Here is a 21,066-nt window from a genome sequence, read left to right as displayed (position 1 = left end):
TGGTCAGTGTCTTGTAATTGCAGTATTGATTGTTACACTGCTAATTACAAGGCTATTCTTTGAAATAGAATAGGGGATTCCTCACTTTAGAAGACAGAGGTTGGCCCACAGTCTACCGTAAATACGATCAGGCAGTCCACAACTAGTGTGAATGTTGTGGTCAGTCAGTCCATTTTTTTATTATTAACGGCCTTCGGTTGAAACTCTAGCCATGACGACTGGATGAATTAACGATCTTTAGGAAGATCAATCTTGTTCAAGACTAGATCGGTCCACTAGGGTCTTTTCCACCGTTATCTTGATAGTATCAATCCTTTGGATTGGTTGCTCGTCTTCCTCTTTGCCTTCTTCCTTCTATTCTTCCGATTATGATGTCCCTTTCCAGTAATTGCTGTCTTCCAGTCAATCCATAGACTAGTGTAAATGCTGTTGTCAGTCAGTCCACGCCTAATTTAAATGATGTGGACTGTCAGTCCTTGTAAATTTTGTGGTTAATTGGTCCACAGTGTAGTCTTAATACTGTGGTCAGTCTCTTGTAATCGCGGTATTGATTGTTACACCGCTGATTACAAGGCTATTCTATGAAACAGAATAAGGGATTCCTCACTTTAGAATACAGAAGATAAGGAAAAGAAGTGTTCCTTATGTCTCTACCTAAGATATGGTTGTGTTATACTAGGAATTGTGTATAGAAAATAAACATATGTAAACCACTAACAGTATATTCTCATGTATCAGAAAGGTGTTGTCACACCTCCGCAGGTCTAGAACTTATGCCTAGACTGACTATTATCAGTAATTAATATGAATATTAATTACCTGTTATGTGACTTTCCACATTCTTTTCTTGGAGTTCACAAGGAAACATTTCAAATCCCACGATGTCAAAGGGCGTCAGTCACCTGTAAATATTCAAAAGAGTGATAATATGTTCCTGCTACATGCTATACACACCAAAAAGTATAACAATCTAGGGCCAAAATTACTTATTTCAAAGATAAAGACTGTGGTCAGTCGGTCTGCATTTTATTATAAAAATTGTAGTCAGAGAGTCCACAGTCTATTTTAAATTTTATGCTCAATCGGTTCACAGTCTACTGTAAATGTGGTCAGGCAGTCCACATCTAGTCTATATGCTGTGGTCAGTCAGTCCATTCTTAATAATTAATGGCCTTCGGTTGAAACTCGAGCCATGATGACTTGATGTATTAATGATCTTTAGGAAGATCAATCTTGTGCAAGACTAGATCGGTCCACTAGGGCCTTCTTCACCATTATCTTGATAGTATCAATCCATTGGATTGTTTGCTGGTCTTGCACTTTGCTTTGGTCCTTCTATACTTCAAAGTATGATGTCCTTTTCCAGTGATTGCTGTCTTCCATTCAATCCTTAGATAACTGTAAATGCTGTTGTCAGTCAGTCCACAACTAATTCAAACGCTGTAAACTCTCATTCCTTTTAAATGTTGTGGTCATTCAGTCCACAGTGTAATTTTAATAGTGTGGTCAGTCTCTTGTAATCGCGGTATTGATTGTTACACAGCTGATTACAAGGTTATTCTATGAAATAGAATAGGGGATTCCTCCATTTAAAAGACAGAGGTTGGCCCACAGTCTAGTCTATTGGAAATGGGGTCAAGCAGTCCACACCTAGTGTGAATGCTGTAGTCAGTCAGCCCATGTTTTATTATTAACGGCCTTCGGTTGAAATTCGAGCCATGACTACTGGATGAATTAACGATCTTTAGGAAGATCAATTTTGTGAAAGACTAGATAGGTCCACTAGGGTCTTTTTCACCATTATCTTGATAGTATCAATCCATTGGATTGGTTGCTGGTCTTGCTCTTTGCCTTCTTCTATACTTCAAACTATGATGTCCTTTTCCATTGATTGCTGTCTTCCGTTCAATCCTTAGACTAGTGTAATTGCCGTTGTCAGTCAGTCCACAACTAATTCAAATGCTGTGGACTGTCAGTCCTTTTAAATGTTGTGGTCATTCAGTCCACAGTGTATTCTTAATAGTGTGGTCAATCTCTTGGAATCGCGGTATTGATTGTTACACCGCTGATTACAAGGCTATTCTATGAAATAGAATAGGGGATTCCTCACTTTAGAAGACAGAGGTTGGCCCACAGTCTACTATAAATGTGATCAAGCAGTCCACACCTAGTGTGAATGCTGTGGTCAGTCAGCCCATTTTTTATTATTAACGGCCTTCGGTTGAAACTCGAGCTATGATGACTGTTTGAATTAACGATCTTTAGGAAGATCTATTTTGTGAAAGACTTCATAGGTCCACTAGGGTCTTCTCCACCCTTATCTTGATAGTGTCAATCCTTTGGATTGGCTGCTGGTCTTCCTCTTTGCTTTCTTCCTTTTATACTTCAAAGTATGAAGTTCCTTTTCCTGTGATTGCTGTATTCCAGTCAATCCTTAGACTAGTGTAAATGCTGTTGTTAGTCAGTCCACAACTAATTCAAACGCTGTGGACTGTCAGTCCTTTTAAATGTTGTGGTCATTCAGTCCACAGTGTAATTTTAATAGTGTGGTCAATCTCTTGTAATTGTGGTATTGATTGTTACACCACTGATTACAAGGCTATTCTATGAAATAGGATAGGTGATACCTCACTTTAGAAGACAGAGGTTGGCCCACAGTCTAGTCTACTGTAAATGTGGTCAAGCAGTCCACACCTAGTGTGAATTCTGTAGTCAGGCAGTCCACACCTATTGTGAATGCTGTGGTTAGTCAGCCCATTTGTTTATTATTAATGGCCTTCGGTTGAAACTCGAGCTATGACGGCTTGATGAATTAACGATCTTTAGGAAGATCAATTTTGTGAAAGACTACATAGGTTCACTAGGGTCTTTTCCACTGTTATCTTGATAGTGTCAATCCTTTGGATTGGCTGCTGTTCTTCCTCTTTGCTTTCTTCCTTCTATACTTCAAAGTATGATGTCCTTTTCCAGTGATTGCTGTCTTCCAGTCAATCCTTAGACTACTGTAAATGCTGTTGTCAGTCAGTCCACAACTAATTCAAATGCTGTGGACTGTCAGTCCTTTTAAATGTTGTGGTCATTCAGTCCACAGTGTAATTTTAATAGTGTGGTCAGTCTCTTGTAATCGCGGTATTGATTGTTACACCGCTGATTACAAGGCTATTCTATGAAACAGAATAAGGGATTCCTCACTTTAGAATACAGAAGATAAGGAAAAGAAGTGTTCCTTATGTCTCTACCTAAGATATGGTTGTGTTATACTAGGAATTGTGTATAGAAAATAAACATATGTAAACCACTAACAGTATATTCTCATGTATCAGAAAGGTGTTGTCACACCTCCGCAGGTCTAGAACTTATGCCTAGACTGACTATTATCAGTAATTAATATGAATATTAATTACCTGTTATGTGACTTTCCACATTCTTTTTTTGGAGTTCACAAGGAAACATTTCAAATCCCACGATGTCAAAGGGCGTCAGTCACCTGTAAATATTCAAAAGAGTGATAATATGTTCCTGCTACGTGCTATATACACCAAAAAGTATAACAATCTAGGGCCAAAATTACTTATTTCAAAGATAAAGACTGTGGTCAGTCGGTCTGCATTTTATTATAAAAATTGTAGTCAGAGAGTCCACAGTCTATTTTAAATTTTATGCTCAATCGGTCCACAGTCTACTGTAAATGTGGTCAGGCAGTCCACATCTAGTCTATATGCTGTGGTCAGTCAGTCCATTCTTAATAATTAATGGCCTTCGGTTGAAACTCGAGCCATGACGACTTGATGAATTAATGATCTTTAGGAAGATCAATCTTGTGCAAGATTAGATCGGTCCACTAGGGTCTTCTTCAGAATTATCTTGATAGTATCAATCCATTGGATTGGTTGCTGGTCTTGCTCTTTGCTTTCTTCTATACTTCAAACTATGATGTCCTTTTCCATTGATTGCTGTCTTTCATTCAATCCTTAGATAACTGTAAATGCTGTTGTCAGTCAGTCCACAACTAATTCAAATGCTGTGGACTGTCAGTCCTTTTAAATGTTGTGGTCATTCAGTCCACAGTGTAATTTTAAAATTGTGGTCAGTCTCTTGTAATCGCGGTATTGATTGTTACACAGCTGATTACAAGGTTATTCTATGAAATAGAATAGGGGATTCCTCCATTTAAAAACAGAGGTTGGCCCACAGTCTAGTCTACTGGAAATGTGGTCAAGCAGTCCACACCTAGTGTGAATGCTGTAGTCAGTCAGCCCATTTTTTATTATTAACGGCCTTCGGTTGAAATTCGAGCCATGACTACTGGATGAATTAACGATCTTTAGGAAGATCAATTTTGTGAAAGACTAGATAGGTCCACTAGGGTCTTCTTCACCATTATCTTGATAGTATCAATCCAATGGATTGGTTGCTGGTCTTGCTCTTTGCTTTCTTCTATACTTCAAACTATGATGTCCTTTTCCATTGATTGCTGTCTTCCATTCAATCCTTAGACTAGTCTAATTGCCGTTGTCAGTCAGTCCACAACTAATTCAAATGCTGTGGACTGTCAGTCCTTTTAAATGTTGTGGTCATTCAGTCCACAGTGTATTCTTAATAGTGTGGTCAATCTCTTGGAATCGCGGTATTGATTGTTACACCGCTGATTACAAGGCTATTCTATGAAATAGAATAGGGGATTTCTCACTTTAGAAGACAGAGGTTGGCCCACAGTCTACTATAAATGTGGTCAGGCAGCCCACACCTATTGTGAATGCTGTGGTCAGTCAGCCCATTTTTTATTATTAACGGCCTTCGGTTGAAACTCGAGCTATGATGACTGTCTGAATTAACGATCTTTAGGAAGATCAATTTTGTGAAAGACTACATAGGTCCACTAGGGTCTTTTCCACTGCTATCTTGATAGTGTCAATCCTTTGGATTGGCTGCTGGTCTTCCTCTTTGCTTTCTTCCTTCTATACTTCAAAGTATGATGTCCTTTTCCAGTGATTGCTGTCTTCCAGGCAATCCTTAGACTAATGTAAATGCTGTTGTCAGTCAGTCCACAACTAATTCAAACGCTGTGGACTGTCAGTCCTTTTAAATGCTGTGGTCATTCAGTCCACAGTGTAGTCTTAATAGTGTGGTCAATCTCTTGTAATCGCGGTATTGATTGTTACACTGCTAATTACAAGGCTATTCTATGAAATAGGATAGGGGATTCCTCCCTTTAAAAGACAGAGGTTGGCCCACAGTCTAGTCTACTGTAAATGTGGTCAGGCAGTCCACACCTATTGTGAATGCTGTGGTAAGTCAGCCCATTTTTTTATTATTAATGGCCTTCGGTTGAAACTCGAGCTATGACGACTTGATGAATTAACGATCTTTAGGAAGATCAATTTTGTGAAAGACTACATAGGTCCACTAAGGTCTTTTCCACTGTTATCTTGATAGTGTCAATCCTTTGGATTGGCTGCTGGTCTTCCACTTTGCTTTCTTCCTTCTATACTTCAAAGTATGATGTCCTTTTCCAGTGATTGCTGTCTTCCAGTCAATCCTTAGACTAGTGTAAATGCTGTTGTCAGTCAGTCCACAACTAATTCAAACACTGTGGACTGTCAGTCCTTTTAAATGCTGTGGTCATTCAGTCCACAGTGTAGTCTTAATAGTGTGGTCAGTGTCTTGTAATTGCAGTATTGATTGTTACACTGCTAATTACAAGGCTATTCTTTGAAATAGAATAGGGGATTCCTCACTTTAGAAGACAGAGGTTGGCCCACAGTCTACCGTAAATACGATCAGGCAGTCCACAACTAGTGTGAATGTTGTGGTCAGTCAGTCCATTTTTTATTATTAACGGCCTTCGGTTGAAACTCTAGCCATGACGACTGGATGAATTAACGATCTTTAGGAAGATCAATCTTGTTCAAGACTAGATCGGTCCACTAGGGTCTTTTCCACCGTTATCTTGATAGTATCAATCCTTTGGATTGGTTGCTCGTCTTCCTCTTTGCCTTCTTCCTTCTATTCTTCCGATTATGATGTCCCTTTCCAGTAATTGCTGTCTTCCAGTCAATCCATAGACTAGTGTAAATGCTGTTGTCAGTCAGTCCACGCCTAATTTAAATGATGTGGACTGTCAGTCCTTGTAAATTTTGTGGTTAATTGGTCCACAGTGTAGTCTTAATACTGTGGTCAGTCTCTTGTAATCGCGGTATTGATTGTTACACCGCTGATTACAAGGCTATTCTATGAAACAGAATAAGGGATTCCTCACTTTAGAATACAGAAGATAAGGAAAAGAAATGTTCCTTATGTCTCTACCTAAGATATAGTTGTGTTATACTAGGAATTGTGTATAGAAAATAAACATATGTAAACCACTAACAGTATATTCTCGTGTATCAGAAAGGTGTTGTCACACCTCCGCAGGTCTAGAACTTATGCCTAGACTGACTATTATCAGTAATTAATATGAATATTAATTACCTGTTATGTGACTTTCCACATTCTTTTCTTTGAGTTCACATGGAAACATTTCAAATCCCACCATGTCAAAGGGCGTCAGTCACCTGTAAATATTCAAAAGAGTGATAATATGTTCCTGCTACATGCTATACACACCAAAAAGTATAACACTCTAGGGCCAAAATTACTTATTTCAAAGATAAAGACTGTGATCATTCGGTCTGCATTTTATTATAAAAATTGTAGTCAGAGAGTCCACAGTCTATTTTAAATTTTATGCTCAATCGGTTCACAGTCTACTGTAAATGTGGTCAGGCAGTCCACATCTAGTGTATATGCTGTGGTCAGTCAGTCCATTCTTTATAATTAATGGCCTTCGGTTGAAACTCGAGCCATGACGACTTGATGTATTAATGATCTTTAGGAAGATCAATCTTGTTCAAGACTAGATCGGTCCACTAGGGCCTTCTTCACCATTATCTTGATAGTATCAATCCATTGGATTGTTTGCTGGTCTTGCACTTTGCTTTGGTCCTTCTATACTTCAAAGTATGATGTCCTTTTCCAGTGATTGGTGTCTTCCATTCAATCCTTAGATAACTGTAAATGCTGTTGTCAGTCAGTCCACAACTAATTCAAAAGCTGTGGACTGTCAGTCCTTTTAAATGTTGTGGTCATTCAGTCCACAGTGTAATTTTAATAGTGTGGTCAGTCTCTTGTAATCGCGGTATTGATTGTTACACAGCTGATTACAAGTTTATTCTATGAAATAGAATAGGGGATTCCTCCATTTAAAAGACAGAGGTTGGCCCACAGTCTAGTCTATTGGAAATGTGGTCAAGCAGTCCACACCTAGCGTGAATGCTGTAGTCAGTCAGCCCATTTTTTATTAATACCGGCCTTCGGTTGAAATTCGAGCCATGACTACTGGATGAATTAACGATCTTTAGGAAGATCAATTTTGTGAAAGACTAGATAGGTCCACTAGGGTCTTCTTCACCATTATCTTGATAGTATCAATCCATTGGATTGGTTGCTGGTCTTGCTCTTTGCTTTCTTCTATCCTTCAAACTATGATGTCCTTTTCCATTGATTGCTGTCTTCCATTCAATCCTTAGACTAGTGTAATTGCCGTTGTCAGTCAGTCCACAACTAATTCAAACGCTGTGGACTGTCAGTCCTTTTAAATGTTGTGGTCATTCAGTCCAAAGTGTATTCTTAATAGCGTGGTCAATCTCTTGGAATCGCGGTATTGATTGTTACACCGCTGATTACAAGACTATTCTGTGAAATAGGATAGGGGATTCCACACTTTAGAAGACAGAGGTTGGCCCACAGTCTACTATAAATGTGATCAAGCAGTCTACACCTAGTGTGAATGCTGTGGTCAGTCAGCCCATTTTTTATTACTAACGGCCTTCGGTTGAAACTCGAGCTATGACGACTGGATGAATTAACAATCTTTAGGAACATCAATTTTGTGAAAGACTTCATAGGTCCACTAGGGTCTTCCCCACCCTTATCTTGATAGTGTCAATCCTTTGGATTGGCTGCTGGTCTTCCTCTTTGCTTCCTTCTATACTTCAAAGTATGAATTTCCTTTTCCCGTGATTGCTGTCTTCCAGTCAATCTTTAGACTAGTGTAAATGCTGTTGTCAGTCAGTCCACAACTAATTCAAACGCTGTGGACTGTCAGACCTTTTAAATGTTGTGGTCATTCAGTCCACAGTGTAATTTTAATAGTGTGGTCAAGCTCTTGTAATTGCGGTATTGATTGTTATACCACTGATTACAAGGCTATTCTATGAAATAGGAAAGGGGATACCTCACTTTAGAAGACAGAGGTTGGCCCACAGTCTAGTCTATTGTAAATGTGGTCAAGCAGTCCACACCTAGTGTGAATGCTGTTGTCAGACAGTCCACACCTATTGTGAATGCTGTGGTCAGGCAGCCCATTTTTTATTATTAATGGCCTTCGGTTGAAACTCGAGCTATGACAACTTGATGAATTAACGATCTTTAGGAAGATCAATTTTGTGAAAGACTACATAGGTCCACTAGGGTCTTCTCCACTGTTATCTTGATAGTGTCAATCCTTTGGATTGGCTGCTGGTCTTCCTCTTTGCTTTCTTCCTTATATACTTCAAAGTATGATGTCCTTTCCAGTGATTGCTGTCTTCCAGTCAATCCTTAGACTAGTGTAAATGCTGTTGTCAGTCAGTCCACAACTAATTCAAACGCTGTGGACTGTCAGTCCTTTTAAATGCTGTGGTCATTCAGTCCACAGTGTAGTCTTAATAGTGTGGTCAGTGTCTTGTAATTGCGGTATTGATTGTTACACTGCTGATTACAAGGCTATTCTATGAAATAGAATAGGGGGTTCCTCACTTTAGAAGACAGAGGTTGGCCCACAGTCTACCGTAAATATGATCAGGCAGTCCACAACTAGTGTGAATGCTGTGGTCAGTCAGTCCATTTTTTATTATTAACGGCCTTCGGTTGAAACTCTAGCCATGACGACTGGATGAATTAACGATCTTTAGGAAGATCAATCTTGTTCAAGACTAGATCGGTCCACTAGGGTCTTCTCCACCGTTATCTTGATAGTATCAATCCTTTGGATTGGTTGCTGGTCTTCCTCTTTGCCTTCTTCCTTCTATTCTTCCGAGTATGATGTCCCTTTCCAGTAATTGCTGTCTTCCAGTCAATCCATAGACTAGTGTAAATGCTGTTGTCAGTCAGTCCACGCCTAATTTAAATGCTGTGGACTGTCAGTCCTTGTAAATTTTGTGGTTAATTGGTCCACAGTGTAGTCTTAATACTGTGGTCAGTCTCTTGTAATCGCGGTATTGATTGTTACACCGCTGATTACAAGGCTATTCTATGAAACAGAATAAGGGATTACACAGTTTAGAATACAGAAGATAAGGAAAAGAAGTGTTCCTTATGTCTCTACCTAAGATATAGTTGTGTTATACTAGGAATTGTGTATAGAAAATAAACATATGTAAACCACTAACAGTATATTCTCATGTATCAGAAAGGTGTTGTCACACCTCCGCAGGTCTAGAACTTATGCCTAGACTGACTATTATCAGTAATTAATATGAATATTAATTACCTGTTTTGTGACTTTCCACATTCTTTTCTTGGAGTTCACAAGGAAACATTTCAAATCCCACCATGTCAAAGGGCGTCAGTCACCTGTAAATATTCCAAAGAGTGATAATATGTTTCTGCTACAAGCTATACACACGAAAAAGTATAACACTCTAGGGCCAAAATTACTTATTTCAAAGATAAAGACTGTGGTCAGTCGGTCTGCATTTTATTATAAAAATTGTAGTCAGAGAGTCCACAGTCTATTTTAAATTTTATGCTCAATCGGTCAACAGTCTACTGTAAATGTGGTCAGGCAGTCCACATCTAGTCTATATGCTGTGGTCAGTGAGGCCATTTTTTATAATTAATGGCCTTCGGCTGAAACTCGAGCCATGACGACTTGATGTATTAATGATCTTTAGGAAGATCAATCTTGTGCAAGACTAGATCGGTCCACTAGGGCCTTCTTCACCATTATCTTGATAGTATCAATCCATTGGATTGTTTGCTGGTCTTGCACTTTGCTTTGGTCCTTCTATACTTCAAAGTATGATGTCCTTTTCCAGTGATTGCTGTCTTCCATTCAATCCTTAGATAACTGTAAATGCTGTTGTCAGTCAGTCCACAACTAATTCAAATGCTGTGGACTGTCAGTCCTTTTAAATGTTGTGGTCATTCAGTCCACAGTGTAATTTTAATAGTGTGGTCAGTCTCTTGTAATCGCGGTATTGATTGTTACACAGCTGATTACAAGGTTATTCTATGAAATAGAATAGGGGATTCCTCCATTTAAAAGACAGAGGTTGGCCCACAGTCTAGTCTACTGTAAATGTGGTCAAGCAGTCCACACCTAGTGTGAATGCTGTAGTCAGTCAGCCCATTTTTTATTATTAACGGCCTTCGGTTGAAATTCGAGCCATGACTACTGGATGAATTAACGATCTTTAGGAAGATTAATTTTGTGAAAGACTACATAGGTCCACTAGGGTCTTTTCCACTGTTATCTTGATAGTGTGAATCCTTTGGATTGGCTGCTCGTCTTCCTCTTTGCTTTCTTCCTTCTATACTTCAAAGTATGATGTCCTTTTCCAGTGATTGCTGTCTTCCAGTCAATCCTTAGACTAGTGTAAATGCTGTTGTCAGCCAGTCCACAACTAATTCAAACGCTGTGGACTGTCAGTCCTTTTAAATGCTGTGGTCATTCAGTCCACAGTGTAGTCTTAATAGTGTGGTCAGTGTCTTGTAATTGCAGTAATGATTGTTACACTGCTAATTACAAGGCTATTCTATGAAATAGAATAGGGGATTCCTCCCTTTAAAAGACAGAGGTTGGCCCACAGTCTAGTCTACTATAAATGTGATCAAGCAGTCCACACCTAGTGTGAATGCTGTAGTCAGTCAGCCCATTTTTTATTATTAACGGCCTTCGGTTGAAATTCGAGCCATGACTACTGGATGAATTAACGATCTTTAGGAAGATCAATTTTGTGAAAGACTAGATAGGTCCACTAGGGTCTTCTTCACCATTATCTTGATAGTATCAATCCATTGGATTGGTTGCTGGTCTTGCTCTTGGCTTTCTTCTATACTTCAAACTATGATGTCCTTTTCCATTGTTTGCTGTCTTCCATTTAATCCTTAGACTAGTGTAATTGCCGTTGTCAGTCAGTCCACAACTAATTCAAATGCTGTGGACTGTCAGTCCTTTTAAATGTTGTGGTCATTCAGTCCACAGTGTATTCTTAATAGTGTGGTCAATCTCTTGGAATCGCGGTATTGATTGTTACACCGCTGATTACAAGGCTATTCTATGAAATAGAATAGGGGATTCCTCACTTTAGAAGACAGAGGTTGGCCCACAGTCTACTATAAATGTGATCAGGCAGTCCACAACTAGTGTGAATGCTGTGGTCAGTCAGTCCATTTTTTATTATTAACGGCCTTCGGTTGAAACTCTAGCCATGACGACTGAATAAATTAATGATCTTTAGGAAGATCAATCTTGTTCAAGACTAGATCGGTCCACTAGGGTCTTCTCCACCGTTATCTTGATGGTATCAATCCTTTGGATTGGTTGCTCATCTTCCTCTTTGCCTTCTTCCTTCTATTCTTCCGAGTATGATGTCCCTTTCCAGTAATTGCTGTCTTCCAGTCAATCCATAGACTAGTGTAAATGCTGTTGTCAGTCAGTCCACGCCTAATTTAAATGCTGTGGACTGTCAGTCCTTGTAAATTTTGTGGTTAATTGGTCCACAGTGTAGTCTTAATACTGTGGTCAGTCTCTTGTAATCGCGGTATTGATTGTTACACCGCTGATTACAAGGCTATTCTATGAAACAGAATAAGGGATTCCTCACTTTAGAATACAGAAAATAAGGAAAAGAAATGTTCCTTATGTCTCTACCTAAGATATAGTTGTGTTATACTAGGAATTGTGTATAGAAAATAAACATATGTAAACCACTAACAGTATATTCTCATGTATCAGAAAGGTGTTGTCACACCTCCGCAGGTCTAGAACTTATGCCTAGACTGACTATTATCAGTAATTAATATGAATATTAATTACCTGTTATGTGAATTTCCACATTTTTTCTTGGAGTTCACAAGGAAACATTTCAAATCCCACGATGTCAAAGGGCGTCAGTCACCTGTAAATATTCAAAAGAGTGATAATATGTTCCTGCTACATGCTATACACACCAAAAAGTATAACACTCTAGGGCCAAAATTACTTATTTCAAAGATAAAGACTGTGGTCAGTCGGTCTGCATTTTATTATAAAAATTGTAGTCAGAGAGTCCACAGTCTATTTTAAATTTTATGCTCAATCGGTCCACAGTCTACTGTAAATGTGGTCAGGCAGTCCACATCTAGTGTATATGCTGTGGTCAGTCAGTCAGTCCATTCTTTATAATTAATGGCCTTCGGTTGAAACTCGAGCCATGACGACTTGATGTATTAATGATCTTAAGGAAGATCAATCTTGTGCAAGACTAGATCGGTCCACTAGGGCCTTCTTCACCATTATCTTGATAGTATCAATCCATTGGATTGTTTGCTGGTCTTGCACTTTGCTTTGGTCCTTCTATACTTCAAAGTATGATGTCCTTTTCCAGTGATTGCTGTCTTCCATTCAATCCTTAGACTACTGTAAATGCTGTTGTCAGTCGGTCCAGAACTAATTTAAATGCTGTGGACTGTCAGTCCTTTTAAATGTTGTGGTCATTCAGTCCACAGTGTAATTTTAATAGTGTGGTCAATCTCTTGTAATCGTGGTATTGATTGTTACACAGCTGATTACAAGGTTATTCTATGAAATAGAATAGGGGATTCCTCCCTTTAAAAGACAGAGGTTCGCCCACAGTCTAGTCTACTATAAATGTGGTCAAGCAGTCCACACCTAGTGTGAATGCTGTAGCCAGTCAGCCCATTTTTTATTATTAACGGCCTTCGGTTGAAATTCGAGCCATGACTACTGGATGAATTAACCATCTTTAGGAAGATCAATTTTGTGAAAGACTAGATAGGTCCACTAGGGTCTTCTTCACCATTATCTTGATAGTATCAATCCATTGGATTGGTTGCTGGTCTTGCTCTTTACTTTCTTCTATACTTCAAACTATGATGTCCTTTTCCATTAATTGCTGTCTTCCATTCAATCCTTAGACTAGTGTAATTGCCGTTGTCAGTCAGTCCACAACTAATTCAAACGCTTTGGACTGTCAGTCCTTTTAAATGTTGTGGTCATTCAGTCCACAGTGTATTCTTAGTAGTGTTGTCAATCTCTTGGAATCGCGGTATTGATTGTTACACTGCTGATTACAAGGCTATTCTATGAAATACAATAGGGGATTCCACACTTTAGAAGACAGAGGTTGGCCCACAGTCTACTATAAATGTGATCAAGCAGTCCACACCTAGTGTGAATGCTTTGGTCAGTCAGCCCATTTTTTATTATTAACGGCCTTCGGTTGAAACTCGAACTATGACGACTGGATGAATTAACGATCTTTAGGAAGATCAATCTTGTTCAAGACTAGATCGGTCCACTAGGGTCTTCTCCACCGTTATCTTGATGGTATCAATCCTTTGGATTGGATACTCATCTTCCTCTTTGCCTTCTTCCTTCTATTCTTCCGAGTATGATGTCCCTTTCCAGTGATTGCTGTCTTCCAGTCAATCCATAGACTAGTGTAAATGCTGTTGTCAGTCCACGCCTAATTTAAATGCTGTGGACTGTCAGTCCTTGTAAATTTTGTGGTTAATTGGTCCACAGTGTAGTCTTAATACTGTGGTCAGTCTCTTGCAATCGCGGTATTGATTGTTACACCGCTGATTACAAGGCTATTCTATGAAACAGAATAAGGGATTCCTCACTTTAGAATACAGAAGATAAGGAAAACAAATGTTCCTTATATCTCTACCTAAGATATAGTTGTGTTATACTAGGAATTGTGTATAGAAAATAAACATATGTAAACCAATAACAGTATATGCTCATGTATCAGAAAGGTGTTGTCACACCTCTGCAGGTCTAGAACTTATGCCTAGACTGACTATTATCAGTAATTAATATGAATATTAATTACCTGTTATGTGACTTTCCACATTCTTTTCTTGGAGTTCACAAGGAAACATTTCAAATCCCACGATGTCAAAGGGCGTCAGTCACCTGCAAATATTCAAAAGAGTGATAATATGTTCCTGCTACATGCTATACACACCAAAAAGTATAACATTCTAGGGCCAAAATTACTTATTTCAAAGATAAAGACTGTGGTCAGTCGGTCTGCATTTTATTATAAAAATTGTAGTCACAGAGTCCACAGTCTATTTTAAATTTTATGCTCAATCGGTTCACAGTCTACTGTAAATGTTGTCAGGCAGTCCACATCTAGTCTATATGCTTTGGTCAGTCAGTCCATTCTTTATAATTAATGGCCTTCGGTTGAAATTAGAGACATGACGACTTGATGAATTAATGATCTTTAGGAAGATCAATCTTGTGCAAGACTAGATCGGTCCGCTAGGGCCTTCTTCACCTTTATCTTGATAGTATCAATCCATTGGATTGTTTGCTGGTCTTGCACTTTGCTTTGGTCCTTCTATACTTCAAAGTATGATATCCTTTTCCAGTGATTGCTGTCTTCCATTCAATCCTTAGACTAGTGTAATTGCCGTTGTCAGTCAGTCCACAACTAATTCAAATGCTGTGGACTGTCAGTCCTTTTAAATGTTGTGGTCATTCAGTCCACAGTGTAGTCTTAATAGTGTGGTGAATCTCTTGGAATCGCGGTATTGATTGTTACACCGCTGATTACAAGGCTATTCTATGAAATATAATAGGGGATTCCTCACTTTAGAAGACAGAGGTTGGCCCACAGTCTACTATAAATGTGATCAAGCAGTCCACACCTAGTGTGAATGCTGTGGTCAGTCAGCCCATTTTTTATTATTAACGGCCTTCGGTTGAAACTCGAGCTATGACGACTGGATGAATTAACGATCTTTAGGAAGATCAATTTTGTGAAAGACTTCATAGGTCCACTAGGGTCTTCTCCACCCATATCTTGATAGTTTCAATCCTTTGGATTGGCTGCTGGTCTTCCTCTTTGCTTTCTTCCTTCTATACTTCAAAGTATGAAGTTCCTTTTCCCGTGATTGCTGTCTTCCAGTCAATCCTTAGATTAGTGTAAATGCTGTTGTTAGTCAGTCCACAACTAATTCAAACGCTGTAGACTGTCATTCCTTTTAAATGTTGTGGTCATTCAGTCCACAGTGTAGTCTTAATAGTGTGGTGAATCTCTTGGAATCGCGGTATTGATTGTTACACCGCTGATTACAAGGCTATTCTATGAAATAGAATAGGGGATTCCTCACTTTAGAAGACAGAGGTTGGCCCACAGTCTACTATAAATGTGATCAAGCAGTCCACACCTAGTGTGAATGCTGTGGTCAGTCAGCCCATTTTTTATTATTAACGGCCTTCGGTTGAAACTCGAGCTATGATGACTGTTTGAATTAATGATCTTTAGGAAGATCAATTTTGTGAAAGACTTCATAGGTCCACTACGGTCTTCTCCACCCTTATCTTGATAGTGTCAATCCTTGGATTGGCTGCTGGTCTTCCTCTTTGCTTTCTTCCTTCTATACTTCAAAGTATGATGTCCTTTTCCAGTGATTGCTGTCTTCCAGTCAATCCTTAGACTAGTGTAAATGCTGTTGTCAGTCGGTCCACAACTAATTCAAATGCTGTGGACTGTCAGTCCTTTTAAATGCTGTGGTCATTCAGTCCACAGTGTAGTCTTAATAGTGTGGTCAGTGTCTTGTAATTGCAGTATTGATTGTTACACTGCTAATTACAAGGCTATTCTATGAAATAGAATAGGGGATTCCTCACTTTAGAAGACAGAGGTTGGCCCACAGTCTACCGTAAATATGATCAGGCAGTCCACAACTAGTGTGAATGCTGTGGTCAGTCAGTCCATTTTTTATTATTAACGGCCTTCGGTTGAAACTCTAGCCATGACGACTGGATGAATTAACGATCTTTAGGAAGATTAATCTTGTTCAAGACTAGATCGGTCCACTAGGGTCTTCTCCACCGTTATCTTGATAGTATCAATCCATTGGATTGGTTACTCGTCTTCCGCTTTGCCTTCTTCCTTCTATTCTTCCGAGTATGATGTCCCTTTCCAGTAATTGCTGTCTTCCAGTCATTCCATAGACTAGTGTAAATGCTGTTGTCAGTCAGTCCACGCCTAATTTAAATGCTGTGGACTGTCAGTCCTTGTAAATTTTGTGGTTAATTGGTCCACAGTATAGTCTTAATAATGTGGTCAGTCTCTTGTAATCGCGGTATTGATTGTTACACCGCTGATTACAAGGCTATTCTATGAAACAGAATAAGGGATTCCTCACTTTAGAATACAGAAGATAAGGAAAAGAAATGTTCCTTATGTCTCTACCTAAGATATAGTTGTGTTATACTAGGAATTGTGTATAGAAAATAAACATATGTAACCACTAACAGTATATTCTCATGTATCAGAAAGGTGTTGTCACACCTCCGCAGGTCTGGAACTTATGCCTAGACTGACTATTATCAGTAATTAATATGAATATTAATTACCTGTTATGTGACTTTCCACATTCTTTTCTTGGAGTTCACAAGGAAACATTTCAAATCCCACCATGTCAAAGGGCGTCAGTCACCTGTAAATATTCAAAAGAGTGATAATATGTTCCTGCTGTTAGAACCTTGCTGTTAGGTTTTTTTTCCTTTGCTGGTCACATGACCTTGTTGGCCTATTTAGTCCTGCTCCGCCCTTCTGGCTTTGCTGGACTTCATTGTATATCTACTTTCTAGCTAGCCTGTGCTCTGTATCTAACTCTGTTAGTTTGCTTGGTCTACGGACCTCTATGTTCTATCTATTTTGTTTGTTCGTCTGTCTGCTACTATTTCTGTTAGGAGGTGTCCCATATTCCTCCCAGTCCTTAGTACTTGTAGGGATTCCCTCCCCACATCTATAGGTCTTCGTACAGACTAGATTAGGACTTTAGCAGGTCTGATCGCAGGATCAGGTTCCCTGTTACATCGTAGGGATTCAGCTGAGTCTCATAGTAGGGACAGATCTCCTCTCTTTCCTTAGCTTTGGTAGCAGAACATAACAGTAAGTCCAGCCAGCAAATTCTCTAAGGAAAGATTTTTCTGTTCCATCATGGTGTCGGTTCAGGATTTGGCTCATCGCCTGCAGGGACTCTCTCTGGAGGTGGCCGAGCTCCGTCAGCACGTGAGTAACTGTCCTGGAGCACATTTCTTGGAGCCTAAGGTATGTTTGCCGGATTTGTTTTTTGGTGAACACCGAGAATTTTTTTCATTTAAAAATGCTTGCTTATTGTATTTTTGTTTGAGACCTAAGTCCTCTGGGGATGAATCCCAGCGCGTAGGGTTCATAATGTCACTTTTGCGCAAAGAGCCTCAGGAGTGGGCCTTTTCTTTGCAACCTAGTGATTCATGCTTCAGATCAGTGGATAGTTTTTTTTCTGCTTTGGGACTATTATATGATGATCCTGACCGTGTCGCATCAGCTGAGACTGAGTTGAGACGTCTAAAACAAGGATCGGGTAATGTGGAAAAATATTGTACACATTTTCGTCGTTGGTCCACTCAAACAGGGTGGAACGATTCTGCTCTGAGAAGTCTATTTCTTGCTGGGCTCAGTGAAAGGGTTAAAGACCTGCTAATTGCTTATCCTACACCTGAAGATTTGCAACAGGCTATGCAATTAGCTATACGGGTGGATAGAAGACTGCGTGCTAGGGTTAATGAGAGCAAATCCTCTGCTATGTCAGTTTCTGGTTATGATAATGTGTGTACTAACAGTGGTGAACCGATGGAGATTGGATCGGTGGCACCTCGCTCTCAAGAAAAAGACCGTCGTTTTTCGCAAGGCTTGTGTTTCTACTGCGGAAAATCTGGTCATTTGATTAAAGGCTGTGAGCTTCGTATGAAGAAAGAAAAAAAAATGGTCAGTCACGCCCGTATTGCCTGTTTAAATTCCAAGGGTATATTTTTAGCTGCTTCCACGATTGCTCAGGAAAAATTAATGGAATTTCGGGTGTTTGTTGATTGCGGGTCTACACTGAATGTAATTGATGGGGGATTCGTGGAAAAACTCAATTTAAAACCTGAACCTTTGTCATCCCCCATTGCTGTGGTTTCTGTGGATGGCTCCCCTTTGAAGAATATTACTCTCAAGGTCAGTGAATTTCCTCTCACTATTAATGGTGTTCACCATGAGAAATTGGATTTGGTAGTGTTGAATAACTTGCCTTCTCCAGTAATATTGGGTTTGCCCTGGTTAAAATTTCACAATCCTGTACTGGATTGGTCTACCAGTGAAATTAAATCCTGGAGCCATAAATGTTATGACAAGTGTTGTAACGGGCGTATTGCAGCTTTGGATAGGGGAGAATTGCCTGTTCCTATTCAGGATTTTTGGAGAGTTTTTTCTGAGAAGGAATCGCAGGTTTTGCCTCCCCATAGAGACTATGATTGTTCTATTGAATTTGTCCCTGGAGCGACTCTTCCTAAGAGTCGTTTATTTAACCTTACTATTCCTGAGAGGAAGGCTTTGGAGGAATACATACAGACAAGCTTGGCCGCCGGTCACATTAGGCCCTCTAAGTCTCCTGTGGCGGTTGGATTTTTTTTTGTAAAAAAAAAGGACGGCGGTTTACGTCCTTGTCTGGATTTTCGTGAGATTAACAAAATTACGGTACGCAATCCTTACCCACTGCCATTGATTCCTGATCTGTTTAACCAGTTATTGGGGGCCAAGTGGTTCTCTAAAATTGACCTTAAGGGGGCATACAATCTGTTGCGCATGAAGGAGGGTGATGAATGGAAGACTGCTTTTAACACTCCTGTGGGTCATTTTGAGAATCTGGTTATGCCTTTTGGTCTCACTAATGCTCCTGCATTTTTTCAGAATCTGATTAATGACATCCTTAGACCTTTGATCGGTAAAAATGTGGTTGTGTATTTGGATGACATTTTGATTTATTCGCCAGATCTGGAGTCTCATTGGCGGAGCGTGCGTGAGGTATTACAGTTATTAATGGACAATTCGCTTTTTGCTAAGCTGGAGAAATGTGAGTTCGCTGTACAGAGAATTAGTTTTTTGGGCTACATTATCTCCAGCAAAGGTTTTGAGATGGATCCGGTTAAGGTTCAGGCTGTGCAGGAATGGCCTAGGCCTATTGGTTTGAAATCGATACAGAGGTTTTTGGGTTTCGCCAATTACTATAGAAAGTTCATAAAAATTTTTTCTAGTATTGTCAAACCTCTGACTGATCTCACCAGGAAAGGTGCTGATGCGGTTCAGTGGTCTTCTGAGGCCATTGAAGCTTTTGTGTATCTCAAGGAGAGGTTCACCTCTGCTCCCATCCTTATGCAGCCTGATGTTACTAGGCCGTTTTTGGTTGAGGTTGATGCTTCCTCTGTGGGGGTTGGCGCAGTATTGTCTCAGGATAACGGGGATGGATTACATCCCTGTGCCTTTTTTTCAAAAAAATTTTCGGAGACTGAATTGAATTACGATATTGGTAATCGGGAATTATTGGCTATTAAACTCGCATTTGAACACTGGCGCCACTTCTTGGAAGGTGCGGAATTTCCCGTTCAGGTTCTTACGGATCATAAAAATCTGATATATCTTGATGCTGCCAAGCGCCTGAATGCCCGTCAGGCTAGGTGGGCACTGTTTTTCTCGCGGTTTAATTTCTCCGTTACTTACATCCCTGGTACTAAGAATGTTAAGGCGGATGCCTTGTCTCGCAGTTTTTCTCCCATAGTCGGTGCTGAGAAAGAGGAAAACATTTTACAAGAAGGTGTTGTGATAGCTGCTTTAGACTCCGTTTTGGAAGATGAGATTCTTAAAGCTCAGGAGAATGCCCCATCTAACACTCCTCATGGGAGGTTGTTTGTGCCTGAGACCTTTAGGAGAGATTTGTTTGTTGAGTGTCACGAATCTCGGTTGGCAGGTCATCCCGGAATCTCTGAGACCAAGAGACTGGTGGGTCGCAGTTTTTGGTGGCCTGGATGGCAGAAGGAAGTCATTAAGTGGGTGCGCCAATGTACTATATGTGCTAGAGCTAAGTCCTCACATACTCCTGCTGCGGGGTTGCTTTGTCCTTTGGAGGTCCCCAGTGCTCCTTGGACACATTTGGCTATGGACTTTATAACTGACCTTCCCCCCTCTGAGGGTTTTACTGTCATCTGGGTGGTCGTGGACCGCTTTAGCAAGATGTGTCACTTGGTTCCCTTCGTCAAACTGCCCTGCGCTAAAACTCTCGCTAAGGCCTTTGTCAAGGAAATTGTCAGACTTCATGGCGTTCCTACTGACATTGTTTCTGATAGGGGTCCTCAGTTCGTGGCTCGTTTTTGGCGTGCCTTTTGTGACAGGTTGGGAATTCATTTGTCGTTTTCGTCCGGATATCATCCTGAATCTAATGGCCAGACAGAAAGGAAAAACCAGGATGTTGAGCAGTTCTTGCGTTGTTTTGTGGCAGACAATCAAGAGGGGTGGTCTGAGTTTCTGCCACTTGCCGAATTTGCTCTGAACAATCATACATCTTCTTCTGCTGGTTGTTCGCCTTTTTTTTGTTGTTCTGGGAGACATCCGTCGTTTGGGTCGTTCTCCAAGTTGGGATCTGCCGTGCCTGAGGAGGAGAATTTTTCCGGTGATTTGGAAAGAGTTTGGACGGATGTGCGTGGTAATCTTCAGGAGGCCAACAGAAAATCTAAAGACTACTTTGATAGGAAACGACAGGAGGTTTTGTTCGCTGTTGGTGACATGGTTTGGTTGTCCTCTAGGAATCTGCGGTTGAGGATTCCTTCTAAGAAATTGGGTCCCAAGTTTGTAGGGCCCTTTAAGGTGCTTCAGGTTGTCAACCAATCTGCTGTTAGGTTGGAGGTTCCTACCTCCTGGAGAATTAATCCGGTCT

The sequence above is a fragment of the Phyllobates terribilis genome, unplaced genomic scaffold (genome assembly GCF_046119375.1).
Source record: "Phyllobates terribilis strain yellow unplaced genomic scaffold, ASM4611937v1 Scaffold_403__1_contigs__length_1717873, whole genome shotgun sequence".
Taxonomy (NCBI): Eukaryota; Metazoa; Chordata; class Amphibia; order Anura; family Dendrobatidae; genus Phyllobates; species Phyllobates terribilis.
Note: the sequence above shows the minus strand (reverse complement) of the source record.